The sequence below is a fragment of the Dromaius novaehollandiae genome, chromosome 9, assembly GCF_036370855.1.
Source record: "Dromaius novaehollandiae isolate bDroNov1 chromosome 9, bDroNov1.hap1, whole genome shotgun sequence".
NCBI lineage: Eukaryota > Metazoa > Chordata > Aves > Casuariiformes > Dromaiidae > Dromaius > Dromaius novaehollandiae.
In genome coordinates this window covers 28,622,849-28,647,917 of record NC_088106.1, presented here as the reverse complement: position 1 = coordinate 28,647,917, position 25,069 = coordinate 28,622,849, and the positions used below count along the sequence as shown (strand labels likewise).

Sequence of the window (25,069 nt, the reverse complement as noted above, 5' to 3'; positions counted from 1 at the left end):
GCACACCCAAACACCCTCTGCTGCCGCTGCTCCAGCACCTAGCCCCACAGCCGCCCCCTTCACAACAGCCCGCGCACACTCGCACCCCCCAACCTGACCCTGCACACCCAAACACCCTCTGCTGCCCCCGCTACAGCACCTAGCCCCACAGCCGCCCCCTTCACAACAGCCTGCGCACACTCGCACCCCCCAACCCGACCCCGTACACCCAAACACCCTCTGCTGCCACAACTCCAGCACCCAGCCCCACAGCTGCCCCCTTCACAACAGCCCGCGCACACTCGCACCCCCCAACCTGACCCCGCACACCCAAACACCCTCTGCTGCCCCCGCTCCAGCACCCAGCCCCACAGCCGCCCCCTTCACAACAGCCCGCACACACTTGTGCAACACCCCATACCCCCAACCTGACCCCGCACACCCAAACACCCTCTGCTGCCCCCGCTACAGCACCTAGCCCCACAGCCGCCCCCTTCACAACAGCCCGCACACACTTGTGCAACACCCCGTACCCCCCAACCTGACCCCGCACACCCAAACACCCTCCGCTGCCCCCGCTCCAGCACACTCGCCCAAAAACGACCCCCGCCACGGGACGGCTGCCCCCCCTGGCGTCAGCCAAAGGCAAAAGCCTACAGCACCCGGTATTCCCAGGCGGTCTCCCATCCAAGCACTAACCGGGCCGGACCCTGCTTAGCTTCCGAGATCAGACGAGATCGGGCGTTCTCAGGGTGGTATGGCCGTAGGCAACAGCCAGCCCCACAGCCGCCCCCTTCACAACAGCCTGCGCACACTCGCACCCCCGAACCCGACCCGGCACACCCAAATACCCTCTGCAGCCCCTGCTCCAGCACCCAGCCCCACAGCTGCCCCCTTAACAACAGCGTGCGCACACTCACACCCCCCAACCTGACCCCGCACACCCAAACACACTCTGCTGCCCCCGCTACAGCACTTAGCCCCACAGCCGCCCCCTTCACAACAGCCCGCGCACACTCACACCCCCCAACCCGACCCCGCACACGCAAATACCCTCTGCTGCCCCTGCTCCAGCCCCCAGCCCCACAGCCGCCCCCTTCACAACAGCCCGCGCACACTCGCACCCCCCAACCCGACCCCGTACACCCAAACACCCTCTGCTGCCACAACTCCAGCAGCCAGCCCCACAGCCGCCCCCTTCACAACAGCCCGCGCACACTCGCACCCCCCAACCTGACCCCGCACACCCAAACACCCTCTGCTGCCCCCGCTACAGCACTTAGCCCCACAGCCGCCCCCTTCACAACAGCCTGCGCTCACTCGCACCCCCCAACCCGACCCCGCACACCCAAACACCCTCTGCTGCCGCTGCTCCAGCACCTAGCCCAACAGCCGCCCCCTTCACAACAGCCCGCGCACACTCGCACCCCCCAACCTGACCCTGCACACCCAAACACCCTCTGCTGCCCCCGCTACAGCACCTAGCCCCACAGCCGCCCCCTTCACAACAGCCTGCGCACACTCGCACCCCCCAACCCGACCCCGTACACCCAAACACCCTCTGCTGCCACAACTCCAGCACCCAGCCCCACAGCTGCCCCCTTCACAACAGCCCGCGCACACTCGCACCCCCCAACCTGACCCCGCACACCCAAACACCCTCTGCTGCCCCCGCTCCAGCACCCAGCCCCACAGCCGCCCCCTTCACAACAGCCCGCACACACTTGTGCAACACCCCATACCCCCAACCTGACCCCGCACACCCAAACACCCTCTGCTGCCCCCGCTACAGCACCTAGCCCCACAGCCGCCCCCTTCACAACAGCCCGCACACACTTGTGCAACACCCCATACCCCCCAACCTGACCCCGCACACCCAAACACCCTCCGCTGCCCCCGCTCCAGCACACTCGCCCAAAAACGACCCCCGCCACGGGACGGCTGCCCCCCCTGGCGTCAGCCAAAGGCAAAAGCCTACAGCACCCGGTATTCCCAGGCGGTCTCCCATCCAAGTACTAACCGGGCCCGACCCTGCTTAGCTTCCGAGATCAGACGAGATCGGGCGTTCTCAGGGTGGTATGGCCGTAGGCAACAGCCAGCCCCACAGCCGCCCCCTTCACAACAGCCTGCGCACACTCGCACCCCCCAACCCGACCCCGCACACCCAAATACCCTCTGCTGCCCCTGCTCCAGCACCCAGCCCCACAGCTGCCCCCTTAACAACAGCGTGCGAACACTCACACCCCCCAACCTGACCCCGCACACCCAAACACCCTCTGCTGCCCCCGCTACAGCACCTAGCCCCACAGCCGCCCCCTTCACAACAGCCTGAGCACACTCGCACCCCTCCACCCGACCCCGCACACCCAAATACCCTCTGCTGCCCCTGCTCCAGCACCCAGCCCCACAGCTGCCCCCTTAACAACAGCGTGCGAACACTCACACCCCCCAACCTGACCCCGTACACCCAAACACCCTCTGCTGCCCCCGCTCCAGCACCTAGCCCCACAGCCGCCCCCTTCACAACAGCCCGCACACACTTGTGCAACACCCCATACCCCCCAACCCAACCCCGTACACCCAAAAACCCTCTGCTGCCACAACTCCAGCACCCAGCCCCACAGCTGCCCCCTTCACAACAGCCCGCGCACACTCGCACCCCCCAACCTGACCCCGCACACCCAAACACCCTCTGCTGCCCCCGCTCCAGCACCTAGCCCCACAGCCGCCCCCTTCACAACAGCCCGCACACACTTGTGCAACACCCCATACCCCCCAACCCAACCCCGCACACCCAAACACCCTCTGCTGCCCCCGCTCCAGCACACTCGCCCAAAAACGACCCCCGCCACGGGACGGCTGCCCCCCCTGGCGTCAGCCAAAGGCAAAAGCCTACAGCACCCGGTATTCCCAGGCGGTCTCCCATCCAAGTACTAACCGGGCCCGACCCTGCTTAGCTTCCGAGATCAGACGAGATCGGGCGTTCTCAGGGTGGTATGGCCGTAGGCAACAGCCAGCCCCACAGCCGCCCCCTTCACAACAGCCTGCGCACACTCGCACCCCTCCACCCGACCCCGCACACCCAAACACCCTCTGCTGCCCCTGCTACAGCACCCAGCCCCACAGCCGCCCCCTTCACAACAGCCCGCGCACACTCGCACCCCCCAACCCGACCCCGCACACCCAAATACCCTCTGCTGCCCCTGCTCCAGCACCCAGCCCCACAGCTGCCCCCTTAACAACAGCGTGCGAACACTCACACCCCCCAACCTGACCCCGCACACCCAAACACCCTCTGCTGCCACAACTCCAGCACCCAGCCCCACAGCCGCCCCCTTCACAACAGCCCGCGCACACTCGCACCCCCCAACCCGACCCCGCACACCCAAACACCCTCTGCTGCCCCTGCTCCAGCACCCAGCCCCACAGCTGCCCCCTTAACAACAGCGTGCGAACACTCACACCCCCCAACCTGACCCCGTACACCCAAACACTCTCTGCTGCCCCCGCTACAGCACCTAGCCCCACAGCCGCCCCCTTCACAACAGCCTGAGCACACTCGCACCCCTCCACCCGACCCCGCACACCCAAATACCCTCTGCTGCCCCTGCTCCAGCACCCAGCCCCACAGCCGCCCCCTTAACAACAGCGTGCGAACACTCACACCCCCCAACCTGACCCTGCACACCCAAACACACTCTGCTGCCCCCGCTACAGCACTTAGCCCCACAGCCGCCCCCTTCACAACAGCCCGCGCACACTCGCACCCCCCAACCCGACCCCGCACCCCCAAACACCCTCTGCTGCCCCTGCTCCAGCCCCCAGCCCCACAGCCGCCCCCTTCACAACAGCCCGCGCACACTCGCACCCCCCAACCCGACCCCGTACACCCAAACACCCTCTGCTGCCACAACTCCAGCAGCCAGCCCCACAGCCGCCCCCTTCACAACAGCCCGCGCACACTCGCACCCCCCAACCTGACCCCGCACACCCAAACACCCTCTGCTGCCCCCGCTACAGCACTTAGCCCCACAGCCGCCCCCTTCACAACAGCCTGCGCTCACTCGCACCCCCCAACCCGACCCCGCACACCCAAACACCCTCTGCTGCCCCTGCTACAGCACCCAGCCCCACAGCTGCCCCCTTCACAACAGCGTGCGAACACTCACACCCCCCAACCTGACCCCGCACACCCAAACACCCTCTGCTGCCCCCGCTCCAGCACCTAGCCCCACAGCCGCCCCCTTCACAACAGCCCGCACACACTTGTGCAACACCCCATACCCCCCAACCTGACCCCGCACACCCAAACACCCTCCGCTGCCCCCGCTCCAGCACACTCGCCCAAGAACGACCCCCGCCACGGGACGGCTGCCCCCCCTGGCGTCAGCCAAAGGCAAAAGCCTACAGCACCCGGTATTCCCAGGCGGTCTCCCATCCAAGTACTAACCGGGCCCGACCCTGCTTAGCTTCCGAGATCAGACGAGATCGGGCGTTCTCAGGGTGGTATGGCCGTAGGCAACAGCCAGCCCCACAGCCGCCCCCTTCACAACAGCCTGCGCACACTCGCACCCCTCCACCCGACCCCGCACACCCAAATACCCTCTGCTGCCCCTGCTCCAGCACCCAGCCCCACAGCTGCCCCTTTAACAACAGCGTGCGAACACTCACACCCCCCAACCTGACCCCGCACACCCAAACACTCTCTGCTGCCCCCGCTACAGCACTTAGCCCCACAGCCGCCCCCTTCACAACAGCCCGCGCACACTCGCACCCCCCAACCTGACCCCGCACACCCAAACACCCTCTGCTGCCCCCGCTACAGCACTTAGCCCCACAGCCGCCCCCTTCACAACAGCCTGCGCACACTCACACCCCCCAACCTGACCCCGCACACCCAAACACACTCTGCTGCCCCCGCTACAGCACCTAGCCCCACAGCCGCCCCCTTCACAACAGCCTGAGCACACTCGCACCCCTCCACCCGACCCCGCACACCCAAATACCCTCTGCTGCCCCTGTTCCAGCACCCAGCCCCACAGCTGCCCCCTTAACAACAGCGTGCGAACACTCACACCCCCCAACCTGACCCCGTACACCCAAACACCCTCTGCTGCCCCCGCTACAGCACCTAGCCCCACAGCCGCCCCCTTCACAACAGCCCGCGCACACTCGCACCCCCCAACCCGACCCTGCACACCCAAACACCCTCTGCTGCCGCTGCTCCAGCACCTAGCCCCACAGCAGCCCCCTTCACAACAGCCCGCACACACTTGTGCAACACCCCATACCCCCCAACCCAACCCCGCACACCCAAACACCCTCTGCTGCCCCTGCTCCAGCACCCAGCCCCACAGCTGCCCCCTTAACAACAGCGTGCGAACACTCACACCCCCCAACCTGACCCCGCACACCCAAACACTCTCTGCTGCCCCCGCTACAGCACCTAGCCCCACAGCCGCCCCCTTCACAACAGCCTGCGCACACTCGCACCCCTCCACCCGACCCCGCACACCCAAATACCCTCTGCTGCCCCTGCTCCAGCACCCAGCCCCACAGCTGCCCCCTTAACAACAGCGTGCGAACACTCACACCCCCCAACCTGACCCCGCACACCCAAACACTCTCTGCTGCCCCCGCTACAGCACCTAGCCCCACAGCCGCCCCCTTCACAACAGCCTGAGCACACTCGCACCCCTCCACCCGACCCCGCACACCCAAATACCCTCTGCTGCCCCTGCTCCAGCACCCAGCCCCACAGCCGCCCCCTTAACAACAGCGTGCGAACACTCACACCCCCCAACCTGACCCTGCACACCCAAACACACTCTGCTGCCCCCGCTACAGCACTTAGCCCCACAGCCGCCCCCTTCACAACAGCCCGCGCACACTCGCACCCCCCAACCTGACCCCGCACACCCAAACACCCTCTGCTGCCCCCGCTACAGCACTTAGCCCCACAGCCGCCCCCTTCACAACAGCCCGCGCACACTCACACCCCCCAACCCGACCCCGCACCCCCAAACACCCTCTGCTGCCCCTGCTCCAGCCCCCAGCCCCACAGCCGCCCCCTTCACAACAGCCCGCGCACACTCGCACCCCCCAACCCGACCCCGTACACCCAAACACCCTCTGCTGCCCCCGCTACAGCACTTAGCCCCACAGCCGCCCCCTTCACAACAGCCCGCGCACACTCGCACCCCCCAACCTGACCCCGCACACCCAAACACCCTCTGCTGCCCCCGCTACAGCACTTAGCCCCACAGCCGCCCCCTTCACAACAGCCTGCGCACACTCACACCCCCCAACCTGACCCCGCACACCCAAACACCCTCTGCTGCCCCCGCTACAGCACCTAGCCCCACAGCCGCCCCCTTCACAACAGCCTGAGCACACTCGCACCCCTCCACCCGACCCCGCACACCCAAATACCCTCTGCTGCCCCTGTTCCAGCACCCAGCCCCACAGCTGCCCCCTTAACAACAGCGTGCGAACACTCACACCCCCCAACCTGACCCCGTACACCCAAAAACCCTCTGCTGCCCCCGCTCCAGCACCTAGCCCCACAGCCGCCCCCTTCACAACAGCCCGCGCACACTTGTGCAACACCCCATACCCCCCAACCTGACCCCGCACACCCAAACACCCTCCGCTGCCCCCGCTCCAGCACACTCGCCCAAAAACGACCCCCGCCACGGGACGGCTGCCCCCCCTGGCGTCAGCCAAAGGCAAAAGCCTACAGCACCCGGTATTCCCGGGCGGTCTCCCATCCAAGTACTAACCGGGCCGGACCCTGCTTAGCTTCCGAGATCAGACGAGATCGGGCGTTCTCAGGGTGGTATGGCCGTAGGCAACAGCCAGCCCCACAGCCGCCCCCTTCACAACAGCCTGCGCACACTCGCACCCCTCCACCCGACCCCGCACACCCAAATACCCTCTGCTGCCCCTGCTCCAGCACCCAGCCCCACAGCCGCCCCCTTCACAACAGCCCGCGCACACTCGCACCCCCCAACCCAACCCCGCACACCCAAATACCCTCTGCTGCCCCCGCTACAGCACCCACAGCCGCCCCCTTCACAACAGCCCGCGCACACTCGCACCCCCGAACCCGACCCCGCACACTCAAACACCCTCTGCTGCCCCTGCTCCAGCACCCAGCCCCACAGCTGCCCCCTTAACAACAGCGTGCGAACACTCACACCCCCCAACCTGACCCCGCACACCCAAACACCCTCTGCTGCCCCTGCTCCAGCACCCAGCCCCACAGCCGCCCCCTTCACAACAGCCTGCGCACACTCGCACCCCCCAACCCGACCCCGTACACTCAAACACCCTCTGCTGCCACAACTCCAGCACCCAGCCCCACAGCTGCCCCCTTCACAACAGCGTGCGAACACTCACACCCCCCAACCTGACCCCGTACACCCAAACACCCTCTGCTGCCCCCGCTACAGCACCTAGCCCCACAGCCGCCCCCTTCACAACAGCCCGCGCACACTCGCACCCCCCAACCCGACCCTGCACACCCAAACACCCTCTGCTGCCGCTGCTCCAGCACCTAGCCCCACAGCAGCCCCCTTCACAACAGCCCGCACACACTTGTGCAACACCCCATACCCCCCAACCCAACCCCGCACACCCAAACACCCTCTGCTGCCCCTGCTCCAGCACCCAGCCCCACAGCTGCCCCCTTAACAACAGCGTGCGAACACTCACACCCCCCAACCTGACCCCGCACACCCAAACACTCTCTGCTGCCCCCGCTACAGCACCTAGCCCCACAGCCGCCCCCTTCACAACAGCCTGCGCACACTCGCACCCCTCCACCCGACCCCGCACACCCAAATACCCTCTGCTGCCCCTGCTCCAGCACCCAGCCCCACAGCTGCCCCCTTAACAACAGCGTGCGAACACTCACACCCCCCAACCTGACCCCGCACACCCAAACACTCTCTGCTGCCCCCGCTACAGCACCTAGCCCCACAGCCGCCCCCCTCACAACAGCCTGAGCACACTCGCACCCCTCCACCCGACCCCGCACACCCAAATACCCTCTGCTGCCCCTGCTCCAGCACCCAGCCCCACAGCCGCCCCCTTAACAACAGCGTGCGAACACTCACACCCCCCAACCTGACCCTGCACACCCAAACACACTCTGCTGCCCCCGCTACAGCACTTAGCCCCACAGCCGCCCCCTTCACAACAGCCCGCGCACACTCGCACCCCCCAACCTGACCCCGCACACCCAAACACCCTCTGCTGCCCCCGCTACAGCACTTAGCCCCACAGCCGCCCCCTTCACAACAGCCCGCGCACACTCACACCCCCCAACCCGACCCCGCACCCCCAAACACCCTCTGCTGCCCCTGCTCCAGCCCCCAGCCCCACAGCCGCCCCCTTCACAACAGCCCGCGCACACTCGCACCCCCCAACCCGACCCCGTACACCCAAACACCCTCTGCTGCCACAACTCCAGCAGCCAGCCCCACAGCCGCCCCCTTCACAACAGCCCGCGCACACTCGCACCCCCCAACCTGACCCCGCACACCCAAACACCCTCTGCTGCCCCCGCTACAGCACTTAGCCCCACAGCCGCCCCCTTCACAACAGCCTGCGCTCACTCGCACCCCCCAACCCGACCCCGCACACCCAAACACCCTCTGCTGCCCCTGCTACAGCACCCAGCCCCACAGCTGCCCCCTTCACAACAGCGTGCGAACACTCACACCCCCCAACCTGACCCCGCACACCCAAACACCCTCTGCTGCCCCCGCTCCAGCACCTAGCCCCACAGCCGCCCCCTTCACAACAGCCCGCACACACTTGTGCAACACCCCATACCCCCCAACCCGACCCCGCACACCCAAACACCCTCTGCTGCCACAACTCCAGCACCCAGCCCCACAGCTGCCCCCTTCACAACAGCGTGCGCACACTCGCACCCCCCAACCTGACCCCGCACACCCAAACACCCTCTGTTGCCCCCGCTCCAGCACCTAGCCCCACAGCCGCCCCCTTCACAACAGCCCGCACACACTTGTGCAACACCCCATACCCCCCAACCTGACCCCGCACACCCAAACACCCTCCGCTGCCCCCGCTCCAGCACACTCGCCCAAAAACGACCCCCGCCACGGGACGGCTGCCCCCCCTGGCGTCAGCCAAAGGCAAAAGCCTACAGCACCCGGTATTCCCAGGCGGTCTCCCATCCAAGCACTAACCGGGCCCGACCCTGCTTAGCTTCCGAGATCAGACGAGATCGGGCGTTCTCAGGGTGGTATGGCCGTAGGCAACAGCCAGCCCCACAGCCGCCCCCTTCACAACAGCCTGCGCACACTCGCACCCCTCCACCCGACCCCGCACACCCAAACACCCTCTGCTGCCCCTGCTACAGCACCCAGCCCCACAGCCGCCCCCTTCACAACAGCCCGCGCACACTCGCACCCCCCAACCCGACCCCGCACACCCAAATACCCTCTGCTGCCCCTGCTCCAGCACCCAGCCCCACAGCTGCCCCCTTAACAACAGCGTGCGAACACTCACACCCCCCAACCTGACCCCGCACACCCAAACACCCTCTGCTGCCACAACTCCAGCACCCAGCCCCACAGCCGCCCCCTTCACAACAGCCCGCGCACACTCGCACCCCCCAACCCGACCCCGCACACCCAAACACCCTCTGCTGCCCCCGCTACGGCACCTAGCCCCACAGCCGCCCCCTTCACAACAGCCCGCGCACACTCGCACCCCCCAACCCGACCCTGCACACCCAAACACCCTCTGCTGCCGCTGCTCCAGCACCTAGCCCCACAGCCGCCCCCTTCACAACAGCCCGCACACACTTGTGCAACACCCCATACCCCCCAACCCAACCCCGCACACCCAAATACCCTCTGCTGCCCCTGCTCCAGCACCCAGCCCCACAGCCGCCCCCTTCACAACAGCCCACGCACACTCGCACCCCCCAACCCGACCCCGCACACCCAAACACCCTCTGCTGCCACAACTCCAGCAGCCAGCCCCACAGCCGCCCCCTTCACAACAGCCCGCGCACACTCGCACCCCCCAACCTGACCCCGCACACCCAAACACCCTCTGCTGCCCCCGCTACAGCACCCAGCCCCACAGCCGCCCCCTTCACAACAGCCCGCACACACTTGTGCAACACCCCATACCCCCCAACCTGACCCCGCACACCCAAACACCCTCCGCTGCCCCCGCTCCAGCACACTCGCCCAAAAACGACCCCCGCCACGGGACGGCTGCCCCCCCTGGCGTCAGCCAAAGGCAAAAGCCTACAGCACCCGGTATTCCCAGGCGGTCTCCCATCCAAGTACTAACCGGGCCCGACCCTGCTTAGCTTCCGAGATCAGACGAGATCGGGCGTTCTCAGGGTGGTATGGCCGTAGGCAACAGCCAGCCCCACAGCCGCCCCCTTCACAACAGCCTGCGCACACTCGCACCCCTCCACCCGACCCCGCACACCCAAATACCCTCTGCTGCCCCTGCTCCAGCACCCAGCCCCACAGCCGCCCCCTTCACAACAGCCCGCGCACACTCGCACCCCTCCACCCGACCCCGCACACCCAAATACCCTCTGCTGCCCCTGCTCCAGCACCCAGCCCCACAGCTGCCCCCTTAACAACAGCGTGCGAACACTCACACCCCCCAACCTGACCCCGTACACCCAAACACCCTCTGCTGCCCCCGCTACAGCACCTAGCCCCACAGCCGCCCCCTTCACAACAGCCTGAGCACACTCGCACCCCTCCACCCAACCCCGCACACCCAAACACCCTCTGCTGCCCCTGCTCCAGCACCTAGCCCCACAGCCGCCCCCTTCACAACAGCCTGCGCACACTTGTGCAACACCCCATACCCCCCAACCCAACCCCGCACACCCAAACACCCTCTGCTGCCACAACTCCAGCACCCAGCCCCACAGCTGCCCCCTTCACAACAGCCCGCGCACACTCGCACCCCTCCACCCGACCCCGCACACCCAAACACCCTCTGCTGCCACAACTCCAGCACCCAGCCCCACAGCCGCCCCCTTCACAACAGCCCGCGCACACTCGCACCCCCCAACCTGACCCCGCACACCCAAACACCCTCTGCTGCCCCCGCTACAGCACCTAGCCCCACAGCCGCCCCCTTCACAACAGCCCGCACACACTTGTGCAACACCCCATACCCCCCAACCTGACCCCGCACACCCAAACACCCTCCGCTGCCCCCGCTCCAGCACACTCGCCCAAAAACGACCCCCGCCACGGGACGGCTGCCCCCCCTGGCGTCAGCCAAAGGCAAAAGCCTACAGCACCCGGTATTCCCAGGCGGTCTCCCATCCAAGTACTAACCGGGCCCGACCCTGCTTAGCTTCCGAGATCAGACGAGATCGGGCGTTCTCAGGGTGGTATGGCCGTAGGCAACAGCCAGCCCCACAGCCGCCCCCTTCACAACAGCCTGCGCACACTCGCACCCCTCCACCCGACCCCGCACACCCAAATACCCTCTGCTGCCCCTGCTCCAGCACCCAGCCCCACAGCCGCCCCCTTCACAACAGCCCGCGCACACTCGCACCCCCCAACCCAACCCCGCACACCCAAATACCCTCTGCTGCCCCCGCTACAGCACCCACAGCCGCCCCCTTCACAACAGCCCGCACACACTCGCACCCCCGAACCCGACCCCGCACACTCAAACACCCTCTGCTGCCCCTGCTCCAGCACCCAGCCCCACAGCTGCCCCCTTAACAACAGCGTGCGAACACTCACACCCCCCAACCTGACCCCGCACACCCAAACACCCTCTGCTGCCCCCGCTACAGCACCTAGCCCCACAGCCGCCCCCTTCACAACAGCCTGCGCACACTCGCACCCCCCAACCCGACCCCGTACACTCAAACACCCTCTGCTGCCACAACTCCAGCACCCAGCCCCACAGCTGCCCCCTTCACAACAGCGTGCGAACACTCACACCCCCCAACCTGACCCCGTACACCCAAACACCCTCTGCTGCCCCCGCTACAGCACCTAGCCCCACAGCCGCCCCCTTCACAACAGCCCGCGCACACTCGCACCCCCCAACCCGACCCTGCACACCCAAACACCCTCTGCTGCCGCTGCTCCAGCACCTAGCCCCACAGCAGCCCCCTTCACAACAGCCCGCACACACTTGTGCAACACCCCATACCCCCCAACCCAACCCCGCACACCCAAACACCCTCTGCTGCCCCTGCTCCAGCACCCAGCCCCACAGCTGCCCCCTTAACAACAGCGTGCGAACACTCACACCCCCCAACCTGACCCCGCACACCCAAACACTCTCTGCTGCCCCCGCTACAGCACCTAGCCCCACAGCCGCCCCCTTCACAACAGCCTGCGCACACTCGCACCCCTCCACCCGACCCCGCACACCCAAATACCCTCTGCTGCCCCTGCTCCAGCACCCAGCCCCACAGCTGCCCCCTTAACAACAGCGTGCGCACACTCACACCCCCCAACCTGACCCCGCACACCCAAACACTCTCTGCTGCCCCCGCTACAGCACCTAGCCCCACAGCCGCCCCCTTCACAACAGCCTGAGCACACTCGCACCCCTCCACCCGACCCCGCACACCCAAATACCCTCTGCTGCCCCTGCTCCAGCACCCAGCCCCACAGCCGCCCCCTTAACAACAGCGTGCGAACACTCACACCCCCCAACCTGACCCTGCACACCCAAACACACTCTGCTGCCCCCGCTACAGCACTTAGCCCCACAGCCGCCCCCTTCACAACAGCCCGCGCACACTCGCACCCCCCAACCTGACCCCGCACACCCAAACACCCTCTGCTGCCCCCGCTACAGCACTTAGCCCCACAGCCGCCCCCTTCACAACAGCCCGCGCACACTCACACCCCCCAACCCGACCCCGCACCCCCAAACACCCTCTGCTGCCCCTGCTCCAGCCCCCAGCCCCACAGCCGCCCCCTTCACAACAGCCCGCGCACACTCGCACCCCCCAACCCGACCCCGTACACCCAAACACCCTCTGCTGCCACAACTCCAGCAGCCAGCCCCACAGCCGCCCCCTTCACAACAGCCCGCGCACACTCGCACCCCCCAACCTGACCCCGCACACCCAAACACCCTCTGCTGCCCCCGCTACAGCACTTAGCCCCACAGCCGCCCCCTTCACAACAGCCTGCGCTCACTCGCACCCCCCAACCCGACCCCGCACACCCAAACACCCTCTGCTGCCCCTGCTACAGCACCCAGCCCCACAGCTGCCCCCTTCACAACAGCGTGCGAACACTCACACCCCCCAACCTGACCCCGCACACCCAAACACCCTCTGCTGCCCCCGCTCCAGCACCTAGCCCCACAGCCGCCCCCTTCACAACAGCCCGCACACACTTGTGCAACACCCCATACCCCCCAACCCGACCCCGCACACCCAAACACCCTCTGCTGCCACAACTCCAGCACCCAGCCCCACAGCTGCCCCCTTCACAACAGCGTGCGCACACTCGCACCCCCCAACCTGACCCCGCACACCCAAACACCCTCTGTTGCCCCCGCTACAGCACCTAGCCCCACAGCCGCCCCCTTCACAACAGCCCGCACACACTTGTGCAACACCCCATACCCCCCAACCTGACCCCGCACACCCAAACACCCTCCGCTGCCCCCGCTCCAGCACACTCGCCCAAAAACGACCCCCGCCACGGGACGGCTGCCCCCCCTGGCGTCAGCCAAAGGCAAAAGCCTACAGCACCCGGTATTCCCAGGCGGTCTCCCATCCAAGTACTAACCGGGCCCGACCCTGCTTAGCTTCCGAGATCAGACGAGATCGGGCGTTCTCAGGGTGGTATGGCCGTAGGCAACAGCCAGCCCCACAGCCGCCCCCTTCACAACAGCCTGCGCACACTCACACCCCCAACCTGACCCCGCACACCCAAACACCCTCTGCTGCCCCTGCTACAGCACCCAGCCCCACAGCCGCCCCCTTCACAACAGCCCGCGCACACTCGCACCCCTCCACCCGACCCCGCACACCCAAACACCCTCTGCTGCCCCTGCTACAGCACCCAGCCCCACAGCCGCCCCCTTCACAACAGCCCGCGCACACTCGCACCCCCCAACCCGACCCCGCACACCCAAATACCCTCTGCTGCCCCTGCTCCAGCACCCAGCCCCACAGCTGCCCCCTTAACAACAGCGTGCGAACACTCACACCCCCCAACCTGACCCCGCACACCCAAACACCCTCTGCTGCCACAACTCCAGCACCCAGCCCCACAGCCGCCCCCTACACAACAGCCCGCGCACACTCGCACCCCCCAACCCGACCCCGCACACCCAAACACCCTCTGCTGCCCCCGCTACGGCACCTAGCCCCACAGCCGCCCCCTTCACAACAGCCCGCGCACACTCGCACCCCCCAACCCGACCCTGCACACCCAAACACCCTCTGCTGCCCCCGCTCCAGCACCCAGCCCCACAGCCGCCCCCTTCACAACAGCCCGCACACACTTGTGCAACACCCCATACCCCCCAACCCAACCCCGCACACCCAAATACCCTCTGCTGCCCCTGCTCCAGCACCCAGCCCCACAGCCGCCCCCTTCACAACAGCCCACGCACACTCGCACCCCCCAACCCGACCCCGCACACCCAAACACCCTCTGCTGCCACAACTCCAGCAGCCAGCCCCACAGCCGCCCCCTTCACAACAGCCCGCACACACTTGTGCAACACCCCATACCCCCCAACCTGACCCCGCACACCCAAACACCCTCCGCTGCCCCCGCTCCAGCACACTCGCCCAAAAACGACCCCCGCCACGGGACGGCTGCCCCCCCTGGCGTCAGCCAAAGGCAAAAGCCTACAGCACCCGGTATTCCCAGGCGGTCTCCCATCCAAGTACTAACCGGGCCCGACCCTGCTTAGCTTCCGAGATCAGACGAGATCGGGTGTTCTCAGGGTGGTATGGCCGTAGGCAACAGCCAGCCCCACAGCCGCCCCCTTCACAACAGCCTGCGCACACTCGCACCCCTCCACCCGACCCCGCACACCCAAACACCCTCTGCTGCCCCTGCTCCAGCACCCAGCCCCACAGCCGCCCCCTTCACAACAGCCCGCGCACACTCGCACCCCCGAACCCGACCCCGCACACCCAAATACCCTCTGCTGCCCCTGCTCCAGCACCCAGCCCCACAGCTGCCCCCTTCACAACAGCGTGCGAACACTCACACCCCCCAACCTGACCCCGTACACCCAAACACCCTCTGCTGCCCCCGCTACAGCACCTAGCCCCACAGCCGCCCCCTTCACAACAGCCTGAGCACACTCGCACCCCTCCACCCAACCCCGCACACCCAAACACCCTCTGCTGCCCCTGCTCCAGCACCTAGCCCCACAGCCGCCCCCTTCACAACAGCCTGCGCACACTTGTGCAACACCCCATACCCCCCAACCCTACCCCGCACACCCAAACACCCTCTGCTGCCACAACTCCAGCAGCCAGCCCCACAGCCGCCCCCTTCACAACAGCCCACGCACACTCACACTCCCCAACCTGACCCCGCACACCCAAACACCCTCTGCTGCCCCCGCTCCAGCACCTAGCCCCACAGCCGCCCCCTTCACAACAGCCCGCGCACACTTGTGCAACACCCCATACCCCCCAACCTGACCCCGCACACCCAAACACCCTCCGCTGCCCCCGCTCCAGCACACTCGCCCAAAAACGACCCCCGCCACGGGACGGCTGCCCCCCCTGGCGTCAGCCAAAGGCAAAAGCCTACAGCACCCGGTATTCCCAGGCGGTCTCCCATCCAAGTACTAACCGGGCCCGACCCTGCTTAGCTTCCGAGATCAGACGAGATCGGGCGTTCTCAGGGTGGTATGGCCGTAGGCAACAGCCAGCCCCACAGCCGCCCCCTTCACAACAGCCTGCGCACACTCGCACCCCTCCACCCGACCCCGCACACCCAAACACCCTCTGCTGCCCCTGCTCCAGCACCCAGCCCCACAGCCGCCCCCTTCACAACAGCCCGCGCACACTCGCACCCCCCAACCCGACCCCGTACACCCAAACACCCTCTGCTGCCCCTGCTACAGCACCCAGCCCCACAGCTGCCCCCTTAACAACAGCGTGCGAACACTCACACCCCCCAACCTGACCCCGCACACCCAAACACCCTCTGCTGCCACAACTCCAGCACCCAGCCCCACAGCTGCCCCCTTAACAACAGCGTGCGAACACTCACACCCCCCAACCTGACCCCGCACACCCAAACACCCTCTGCTGCCCCCGCTACGGCACCTAGCCCCACAGCCGCCCCCTTCACAACAGCCCGCGCACACTCGCACCCCCCAACCCGACCCTGCACACCCAAATACCCTCTGCTGCCCCTGCTCCAGCACCTAGCCCCACAGCCGCCCCCTTCACAACAGCCCGCACACACTTGTGCAACACCCCATACCCCCCAACCCAACCCCGCACACCCAAACACCCTCTGCTGCCACAACTCCAGCACCCAGCCCCACAGCTGCCCCCTTCACAACAGCCCGCGCACACTCGCACCCCTCCACCCGACCCCGCACACCCAAACACCCTCTGCTGCCACAACTCCAGCACCCAGCCCCACAGCTGCCCCCTTCACAACAGCCCGCGCACACTCGCACCCCCCAACCTGACCCCGCACACCCAAACACCCTCTGCTGCCCCCGCTACAGCACCTAGCCCCACAGCCGCCCCCTTCACAACAGCCCGCACACACTTGTGCAACACCCCGTACCCCCCAACCTGACCCCGCACACCCAAACACCCTCCGCTGCCCCCGCTCCAGCACACTCGCCCAAAAACGACCCCCGCCACGGGACGGCTGCCCCCCCTGGCGTCAGCCAAAGGCAAAAGCCTACAGCACCCGGTATTCCCAGGCGGTCTCCCATCCAAGTACTAACCGGGCCCGACCCTGCTTAGCTTCCGAGATCAGACGAGATCGGGCGTTCTCAGGGTGGTATGGCCGTAGGCAACAGCCAGCCCCACAGCCGCCCCCTTCACAACAGCCTGCGCACACTCGCACCCCTCCACCCGACCCCGCACACCCAAATACCCTCTGCTGCCCCTGCTCCAGCACCCAGCCCCACAGCTGCCCCCTTAACAACAGCGTGCGAACACTCACACCCCCCAACCTGACCCCGTACACCCAAACACCCTCTGCTGCCCCTGCTCCAGCACCTAGCCCCACAGCCGCCCCCTTCACAACAGCCTGCGCACACTTGTGCAACACCCCATACCCCCCAACCCAACCCCGCACACCCAAACACCCTCTGCTTCCACAACTCCAGCAGCCAGCCCCACAGCCGCCCCCTTCACAACAGCCCACGCACACTCACACTCCCCAACCTGACCCCGCACACCCAAAAACCCTCTGCTGCCCCCGCTCCAGCACCTAGCCCCACAGCCGCCCCCTTCACAACAGCCCGCGCACACTTGTGCAACACCCCATACCCCCCAACCTGACCCCGCACACCCAAACACCCTCCGCTGCCCCCGCTCCAGCACACTCGCCCAAAAACGACCCCCGCCACGGGACGGCTGCCCCCCCTGGCGTCAGCCAAAGGCAAAAGCCTACAGCACCCGGTATTCCCAGGCGGTCTCCCATCCAAGTACTAACCGGGCCCGACCCTGCTTAGCTTCCGAGATCAGACGAGATCGGGCGTTCTCAGGGTGGTATGGCCGTAGGCAACAGCCAGCCCCACAGCCGCCCCCTTCACAACAGCCTGCGCACACTCGCACCCCTCCACCCGACCCCGCACACCCAAACACCCTCTGCTGCCCCTGCTACAGCACCCAGCCCCACAGCCGCCCCCTTCACAACAGCCCGCGCACACTCGCACCCCCCAACCCGACCCCGTACACCCAAACACCCTCTGCTGCCCCTGCTACAGCACCCAGCCCCACAGCTGCCCCCTTAACAACAGCGTGCGAACACTCACACCCCCCAACCTGACCCCGCACACCCAAACACCCTCTGCTGCCACAACTCCAGCACCCAGCCCCACAGCTGCCCCCTTAACAACAGCGTGCGAACACTCACACCCCCCAACCTGACCCCGCACACCCAAACACCCTCTGCTGCCCCCGCTACGGCACCTAGCCCCACAGCCGCCCCCTTCACAACAGCCTGCGCACACTCACACCCCCCAACCTGACCCCGCACACCCAAACACCCTCTGCTGCCCCTGCTCCAGCACCCAGCCCCACAGCCGCCCCCTTCACAACAGCCCGCGCACACTCGCACCCCCGAACCCGACCCTGCACACCCAAACACCCTCTGCTGCCGCTGCTCCAGCACCTAGCCCCACAGCCGCCCCCTTCACAACAGCCCGCACACACTTGTGCAACACCCCATACCCCCCAACCCAACCCCGCACACCCAAACACCCTCTGCTGCCACAACTCCAGCACCCAGCCCCACAGCTGCCCCCTTCACAACAGCCCGCGCACACTCGCACCCCTCCACCCGACCCCGCACACCCAAACACCCTCTGCTGCCACAACTCCAGCACCCAGCCCCACAGCTGCCCCCTTCACAACAGCCCGCGCACACTCGCACCCCCCAACCTGACCCCGCACACCCAAACACCCTCTGCTGCCCCCGCTACAGCACCTAGCCCCACAGCCGCCCCCTTCACAACAGCGTGCGCACACTCGCACCCCCCAACCTGACCCCGCACACCCAAACACCCTCTGCTGCCCCCGCTACAGCACTTAGCCCCACAGCCGCCCCCTTCACAACAGCCTGCGCACACTCACACCCCCCAACCTGACCCCGCACACCCAAACACCCTCTGCTGCCCCTGCTCCAGCACCCAGCCCCACAGCCGCCCCCTTCACAACAGCCCGCGCACACTCGCACCCCCGAACCCGACCCCGTACACCCAAACACCCTCTGCTGCCCCTGCTCCAGCACCCAGCCCCACAGCCGCCCCCTTCACAACAGCCTGCGCACACTCGCACCCCCCAACCCGACCCCGTACACCCAAACACCCTCTGCTGCCCCTGCTCCAGCACCCAGCCCCACAGCCGCCCCCTTCACAACAGCCCGCGCACACTTGTGCAACACCCCATACCCCCCAACCTGACCCCGCACACCCAAACACCCTCTGCTGCCCCCGCTACAGCACCTAGCCCCACAGCCGCCCCCTTCACAACAGCCCGCGCACACTCGCACCCCACAACCCGACCCCGCACACCCAAACACCCTCTGCTACCGCTGCTCCAGCACCTAACCCCACAGCCGCCCCCTTCACAACAGCCTGCGCACACTGACACGCCCCAACCTGACCCCGCACACCCAAACACCCTCTGCTGCCCCCACTACAGCACCTAGCCCCACAGCCGCCCCCTTCACAACAGCCCGCACACACTTGTGCAACACCCCATACCCCCCAACCCGACCCCGCACACCCAAATACCCTCTGCTGCCACAACTCCAGCACCCAGCCCCACAGCCGCCCCCTTCACAACAGCGTGCGCACACTCACACCCCCCAACCTGACCCCGCACACCCAAACACCCTCTGCTGCCCCCGCTACAGCACCTAGCCCCACAGCCGCCCCCTTCACAACAGCCCGCACACACTTGTGCAACACCCCATAGCCCCCAACCTGACCCCGCACACCCAAACACCCTCCGCTGCCCCCGCTCCAGCACACTCGCCCAAAAACGACCCCCGCCACGGGACGGCTGCCCCCCCGGCGTCAGCCAAAGGCAAAAGCCTACAGCACCCGGTATTCCCAGGCGGTCTCCCATCCAAGCACTAACCGGGCCGGACCCTGCTTAGCTTCCGAGATCAGACGAGATCGGGCGTTCTCAGGGTGGTATGGCCGTAGGCAACAGCCAGCCCCACAGCCGCCCCCTTCACAACAGCCTGCGCACACTCGCACCCCTCCACCCGACCCCGCACACCCAAACACCCTCTGCTGCCCCTGCTACAGCACCCAGCCCCACAGCTGCCCCCTTCACAACAGCCCGCGCACACTCACACCCCCCAGCCTGACCCCGCACACCCAAACACCCTCTGCTGCCCCTGCTACGGCACTTAGCCCCACAGCCGCCCCCTTCACAACAGCCTGCGCACACTCGCACCCCCCAACCCGACCCCGCACACCCAAACACCCTCTGCTGCCACAACTCCAGCAGCCAGCCCCACAGCCGCCCCCTTCACAACAGCCCGCGCACACTTGTGCAACACCCCATACCCCCCAACCTAACCCCACACACCCAAACACCCTCTGCTGCCACAACTCCAGCACCCAGCCCCACAGCCGCCCCCTTTACAACAGCCCGTGCACACTCGAACTCCCCCAACCTGACCCCGCACACCCAAACACCCTCTGCTGCCCCTGCTCCAGCACCCAGCCCCACAGCTGCCCCCTTCACAACAGCCTGCGCACACTCGCACCCCCCAACCCGACCCCGCACACCCAAACACCCTCTGCTGCCCCCGCTACAGCACCCAGCCCCACAGCCGCCCCCTTCACAACAGCCCGCGCACACTCGCACCCCCCAACCTCACCCTGCACACCCAAAAACCCTCTGCTGCCCCCGCTACAGCACACCCGCCCCTCCACGAGACTCCCCACGCAGAGCCCGCCGCACCGCGTACCCCCTTCACAACAGCCCGCACACACTTGTGCAACACCCCATACCCCCCAACCTGACCCCGCACACCCAAACACCCTCCGCTGCCCCCGCTCCAGCACACTCGCCCAAAAACGACCCCCGCCACGGGACGGCTGCCCCCCCTGGCGTCAGCCAAAGGCAAAAGCCTACAGCACCCGGTATTCCCAGGCGGTCTCCCATCCAAGTACTAACCGGGCCCGACCCTGCTTAGCTTCCGAGATCAGACGAGATCGGGCGTTCTCAGGGTGGTATGGCCGTAGGCAACAGCCAGCCCCACAGCCGCCCCCTTCACAACAGCCTGCGCACACTCGCACCCCTCCACCTGACCCCGCACACCCAAATACCCTCTGCTGCCCCTGCTCCAGCACCCAGCCCCACAGCCGCCCCCTTCACAACAGCCCGCGCACACTCGCACCCCCCAACCCAACCCCGCACACCCAAATACCCTCTGCTGCCCCCGCTACAGCACCCACAGCCGCCCCCTTCACAACAGCCCGCACACACTCGCACCCCCGAACCCGACCCCGCACACTCAAACACCCTCTGCTGCCACAACTCCAGCACCCAGCCCCACAGCCGCCCCCTTCACAACAGCCCGCACACACTCACACCCCCCAACCTGACCCCGCACACCCAAACACCCTCTCCTGCCCCCGCTACAGCACTTAGCCCCACAGCCGCCCCCTTCACAACAGCCTGCGCACACTCACACCCCCCAACCTGACCCCGCACACCCAAACACCCTCTGCTGCCCCTGCTCCAGCACCCAGCCCCACAGCCGCCCCCTTCACAACAGCCTGCGCACACTCGCACCCCCCAACCCGACCCCGTACACCCAAACACCCTCTGCTGCCACAACTCCAGCACCCAGCCCCACAGCTGCCCCCTTAACAACAGCGTGCGCACACTCGCACCCCCCAACCTGACCCCGCACACCCAAACACACTCTGCTGCCCCCGCTACAGCACCTAGCCCCACAGCCGCCCCCTTCACAACAGCCCGCACACACTTGTGCAACACCCCGTACCCCCCAACCTGACCCCGCACACCCAAACACCCTCCGCTGCCCCCGCTCCAGCACACTCGCCCAAAAACGACCCCCGCCACGGGACGGCTGCCCCCCCTGGCGTCAGCCAAAGGCAAAAGCCTACAGCACCCGGTATTCCCAGGCGGTCTCCCATCCAAGTACTAACCGGGCCCGACCCTGCTTAGCTTCCGAGATCAGACGAGATCGGGCGTTCTCAGGGTGGTATGGCCGTAGGCAACAGCCAGCCCCACAGCCGCCCCCTTCACAACAGCCCGCGCACACTCGCACCCCCCAACCCGACCCCGCACACCCAAATACCCTCTGCTGCCGCTGCTCCAGCAGCCAGCCCCACAGCTGCCCCCTTCACAACAGCGTGCGAACACTCACACCCCCCAACCTGACCCCGTACACCCAAACACCCTCTGCTGCCGCTGCTCCAGCACCTAGCCCCACAGCCGCCCCCTTCACAACAGCCTGCGCACACTTGTGCAACACCCCATACCCCCCAACCCGACCCCGCACACCCAAACACCCTCTGCTGCCCCCGCTACAGCACCTAGCCCCACAGCCGCCCCCTTCACAACACCCGCACACACTTGTGCAACACCCCATACCCCCCAACCCGACCCCGCACACCCAAATACCCTCTGCTGCCCCCGCTACAGCACCTAGCCCCACAGCCGCCCCCTTCACAACACCCGCACACACTTGTGCAACACCCCATACCCCCCAACCCGACCCCGCACACCCAAACACCCTCTGCTGCCCCCGCTACAGCACCTAGCCCCACAGCCGCCCCCTTCACAACACCCGCACACACTTGTGCAACACCCCATACCCCCCAACCTGACCCCGCACACCCAAACACCCTCTGCTGCCCCCGCTCCAGCACCTAGCCCCACAGCCGCCCCCTTCACAACACCCGCACACACTTGTGCAACACCCCATACCCCCCAACCCGACCCCGCACACCCAAATACCCTCTGCTGCCACAACTCCAGCACCCAGCCCCACAGCTGCCCCCTTCACAACAGCGTGCGCACACTCACACCCCCCAACCTGACCCCGCACACCCAAACACCCTCTGCTGCCCCCGCTACAGCACTTAGCCCCACAGCCGCCCCCTTCACAACAGCCCGCGCACACTCGCACCCCCGAACCCGACCCTGCACACCCAAAAACCCTCTGCTGCCTCCGCTACAGCACCTAGCCCCACAGCCGCCCCCTTCACAACAGCCCGCGCACACTCGCACCCCTCCACCCGACCCCGCACACCCAAATACCCTCTGCTGCCCCCGCTACAGCACTTAGCCCCACAGCCGCCCCCTTCACAACAGCCTGCGCACACTTGTGCAACACCCCATACCCCCCAACCCAACCCCGCACACCCAAACACCCTCCGCTGCCCCCGCTCCAGCACACTCGCCCAAAAACGACCCCCGCCACGGGACGGCTGCCCCCCCTGGCGTCAGCCAAAGGCAAAAGCCTACAGCACCCGGTATTCCCAGGCGGTCTCCCATCCAAGTACTAACCGGGCCCGACCCTGCTTAGCTTCCGAGATCAGACGAGATCGGGCGTTCTCAGGGTGGTATGGCCGTAGGCAACAGCCAGCCCCACAGCCGCCCCCTTCACAACAGCCTGCGCACACTCGCACCCCTCCACCCAACCCCGCACACCCAAATACCCTCTGCTGCCCCTGCTCCAGCACCCAGCACCACAGCCGCCCCCTTCACAACAGCCTGCGCACACTCACACCCCCCAACCTGACCCCGCACACCCAAACACCCTCTGCTGCCCCCGCTACAGCACTTAGCCCCACAGCCGCCCCCTTCACAACAGCCCACGCACACTCGCACCCCCCAACCTCACCCTGCACACCCAAATACCCTCTGCTGCCCCTGTTCCAGCAGCCAGCCCCACAGCCGACCCCTTCACAACAGCCCGCGCACACTCGCACCCCCCAATCCGACCCTGCACACCCAAACACCCTCTGCTGCCCCCGCTCCAGCACCTAGCCCCACAGCCGCCCCCTTCACAACAGCCCGCACACACTTGTGCAACACCCCATACCCCCCAACCTGACCCCGCACACCCAAACACCCTCCGCTGCCCCCGCTCCAGCACACTCGCCCAAAAACGACCCCCGCCACGGGACGGCTGCCCCCCCTGGCGTCAGCCAAAGGCAAAAGCCTACAGCACCCGGTATTCCCGGGCGGTCTCCCATCCAAGCACTAACCGGGCCCGACCCTGCTTAGCTTCCGAGATCAGACGAGATCGGGCGTTCTCAGGGTGGTATGGCCGTAGGCAACAGCCAGCCCCACAGCCGCCCCATTCACAACAGCCTGCGCACACTCGCACCCCTCCACCCGACCCCGCACACCCAAATACCCTCTGCTGCCCCTGCTCCAGCACCCAGCCCCACAGCTGCCCCCTTAACAACAGCGTGCGAACACTCACACCCCCCAACCTGACCCCGCACACCCAAACACTCTCTGCTGCCCCCGCTACAGCACCTAGCCCCACAGCCGCCCCCTTCACAACAGCCTGAGCACACTCGCACCCCTCCACCCAACCCCGCACACCCAAATACCCTCTGCTGCCCCTGCTCCAGCACCCAGCCCCACAGCCGCCCCCTTCACAACAGCCCACGCACACTTGCACCCCCCAACCCGACCCCCGTACACCCAAACACCCTCTGCTGCCCCCGCTACAGCACCTAGCCCCACAGCCGCCCCCTTCACAACAGCCCGCACACACTTGTGCAACACCCCGTACCCCCCAACCTGACCCCGCACACCCAAACACCCTCCGCTGCCCCTGCTCCAGCACACTCGCCCAAAAACGACCCCCGCCACGGGACGGCTGCCCCCCCTGGCGTCAGCCAAAGGCAAAAGCCTACAGCACCCGGTATTCCCAGGCGGTCTCCCATCCAAGTACTAACCGGGCCCGACCCTGCTTAGCTTCCGAGATCAGACGAGATCGGGCGTTCTCAGGGTGGTATGGCCGTAGGCAACAGCCAGCCCCACAGCCGCCACCTTCACAACAGCCTGCGCACACTCGCACCCCTCCACCCGACCCCGCACACCCAAATACCCTCTGCTGCCCCTGCTCCAGCACCCAGCCCCACAGCTGCCCCCTTAACAACAGCGTGCGAACACTCACACCCCCCAACCTGACCCCGTACACCCAAACACCCTCTGCTGCCCCCGCTACAGCACCTAGCCCCACACCCGCCCCCTTCACAACAGCCTGCGCACACTCGCACCCCTCCACCCGACCCCGTACACCCAAACACTCTCTGCTGCCCCTGCTCCAGCACCCAGCCCCACAGCTGCCCCCTTAACAACAGCGTGCGAACACTCACACCCCCCAACCTG

General features: G+C 66.8%; 19 non-coding genes across 19 annotated transcripts; all 19 read right to left on the bottom strand.

Annotated features, from left to right (window-relative positions):
* Window positions 1-629: 629 nt before the first annotated feature.
* LOC135329281 (5S ribosomal RNA) lies at window positions 630-748 on the bottom strand. The gene has a single exon (XR_010390648.1). It is a non-coding gene; the product is annotated as a 5S ribosomal RNA (ribosomal RNA).
* A 1,202-nt stretch (window positions 749-1,950) lies between these two features.
* LOC135329323 (5S ribosomal RNA) lies at window positions 1,951-2,069 on the bottom strand. Its single transcript, XR_010390690.1, has one exon. It is a non-coding gene; the product is annotated as a 5S ribosomal RNA (ribosomal RNA).
* A 799-nt stretch (window positions 2,070-2,868) lies between these two features.
* LOC135329322 (5S ribosomal RNA) lies at window positions 2,869-2,987 on the bottom strand. Its single transcript, XR_010390689.1, has one exon. It is a non-coding gene; the product is annotated as a 5S ribosomal RNA (ribosomal RNA).
* Window positions 2,988-4,380: 1,393 nt separating this feature from the next.
* Window positions 4,381-4,499, bottom strand: LOC135329321 (5S ribosomal RNA). Its single transcript, XR_010390688.1, has one exon. It is a non-coding gene; the product is annotated as a 5S ribosomal RNA (ribosomal RNA).
* Window positions 4,500-6,712: 2,213 nt separating this feature from the next.
* LOC135329277 (5S ribosomal RNA) lies at window positions 6,713-6,831 on the bottom strand. Its single transcript, XR_010390644.1, has one exon. It is a non-coding gene; the product is annotated as a 5S ribosomal RNA (ribosomal RNA).
* A 2,320-nt stretch (window positions 6,832-9,151) lies between these two features.
* Window positions 9,152-9,270, bottom strand: LOC135329263 (5S ribosomal RNA). Its single transcript, XR_010390630.1, has one exon. It is a non-coding gene; the product is annotated as a 5S ribosomal RNA (ribosomal RNA).
* Window positions 9,271-10,271: 1,001 nt separating this feature from the next.
* LOC135329320 (5S ribosomal RNA) lies at window positions 10,272-10,390 on the bottom strand. The gene has a single exon (XR_010390687.1). It is a non-coding gene; the product is annotated as a 5S ribosomal RNA (ribosomal RNA).
* Window positions 10,391-11,290: 900 nt separating this feature from the next.
* On the bottom strand, window positions 11,291-11,409 carry LOC135329319 (5S ribosomal RNA). The gene has a single exon (XR_010390686.1). It is a non-coding gene; the product is annotated as a 5S ribosomal RNA (ribosomal RNA).
* A 2,320-nt stretch (window positions 11,410-13,729) lies between these two features.
* LOC135329318 (5S ribosomal RNA) lies at window positions 13,730-13,848 on the bottom strand. Its single transcript, XR_010390685.1, has one exon. It is a non-coding gene; the product is annotated as a 5S ribosomal RNA (ribosomal RNA).
* Window positions 13,849-14,848: 1,000 nt separating this feature from the next.
* On the bottom strand, window positions 14,849-14,967 carry LOC135329240 (5S ribosomal RNA). The gene has a single exon (XR_010390607.1). It is a non-coding gene; the product is annotated as a 5S ribosomal RNA (ribosomal RNA).
* A 799-nt stretch (window positions 14,968-15,766) lies between these two features.
* On the bottom strand, window positions 15,767-15,885 carry LOC135329317 (5S ribosomal RNA). Its single transcript, XR_010390684.1, has one exon. It is a non-coding gene; the product is annotated as a 5S ribosomal RNA (ribosomal RNA).
* A 1,001-nt stretch (window positions 15,886-16,886) lies between these two features.
* Window positions 16,887-17,005, bottom strand: LOC135329316 (5S ribosomal RNA). The gene has a single exon (XR_010390683.1). It is a non-coding gene; the product is annotated as a 5S ribosomal RNA (ribosomal RNA).
* A 597-nt stretch (window positions 17,006-17,602) lies between these two features.
* On the bottom strand, window positions 17,603-17,721 carry LOC135329315 (5S ribosomal RNA). The gene has a single exon (XR_010390682.1). It is a non-coding gene; the product is annotated as a 5S ribosomal RNA (ribosomal RNA).
* A 2,034-nt stretch (window positions 17,722-19,755) lies between these two features.
* Window positions 19,756-19,874, bottom strand: LOC135329280 (5S ribosomal RNA). Its single transcript, XR_010390647.1, has one exon. It is a non-coding gene; the product is annotated as a 5S ribosomal RNA (ribosomal RNA).
* Window positions 19,875-20,808: 934 nt separating this feature from the next.
* On the bottom strand, window positions 20,809-20,927 carry LOC135329314 (5S ribosomal RNA). Its single transcript, XR_010390681.1, has one exon. It is a non-coding gene; the product is annotated as a 5S ribosomal RNA (ribosomal RNA).
* An 882-nt stretch (window positions 20,928-21,809) lies between these two features.
* LOC135329312 (5S ribosomal RNA) lies at window positions 21,810-21,928 on the bottom strand. Its single transcript, XR_010390679.1, has one exon. It is a non-coding gene; the product is annotated as a 5S ribosomal RNA (ribosomal RNA).
* Window positions 21,929-23,175: 1,247 nt separating this feature from the next.
* Window positions 23,176-23,294, bottom strand: LOC135329311 (5S ribosomal RNA). Its single transcript, XR_010390678.1, has one exon. It is a non-coding gene; the product is annotated as a 5S ribosomal RNA (ribosomal RNA).
* A 585-nt stretch (window positions 23,295-23,879) lies between these two features.
* On the bottom strand, window positions 23,880-23,998 carry LOC135329271 (5S ribosomal RNA). Its single transcript, XR_010390638.1, has one exon. It is a non-coding gene; the product is annotated as a 5S ribosomal RNA (ribosomal RNA).
* A 586-nt stretch (window positions 23,999-24,584) lies between these two features.
* Window positions 24,585-24,703, bottom strand: LOC135329310 (5S ribosomal RNA). The gene has a single exon (XR_010390677.1). It is a non-coding gene; the product is annotated as a 5S ribosomal RNA (ribosomal RNA).
* Window positions 24,704-25,069: the final 366 nt, after the last annotated feature.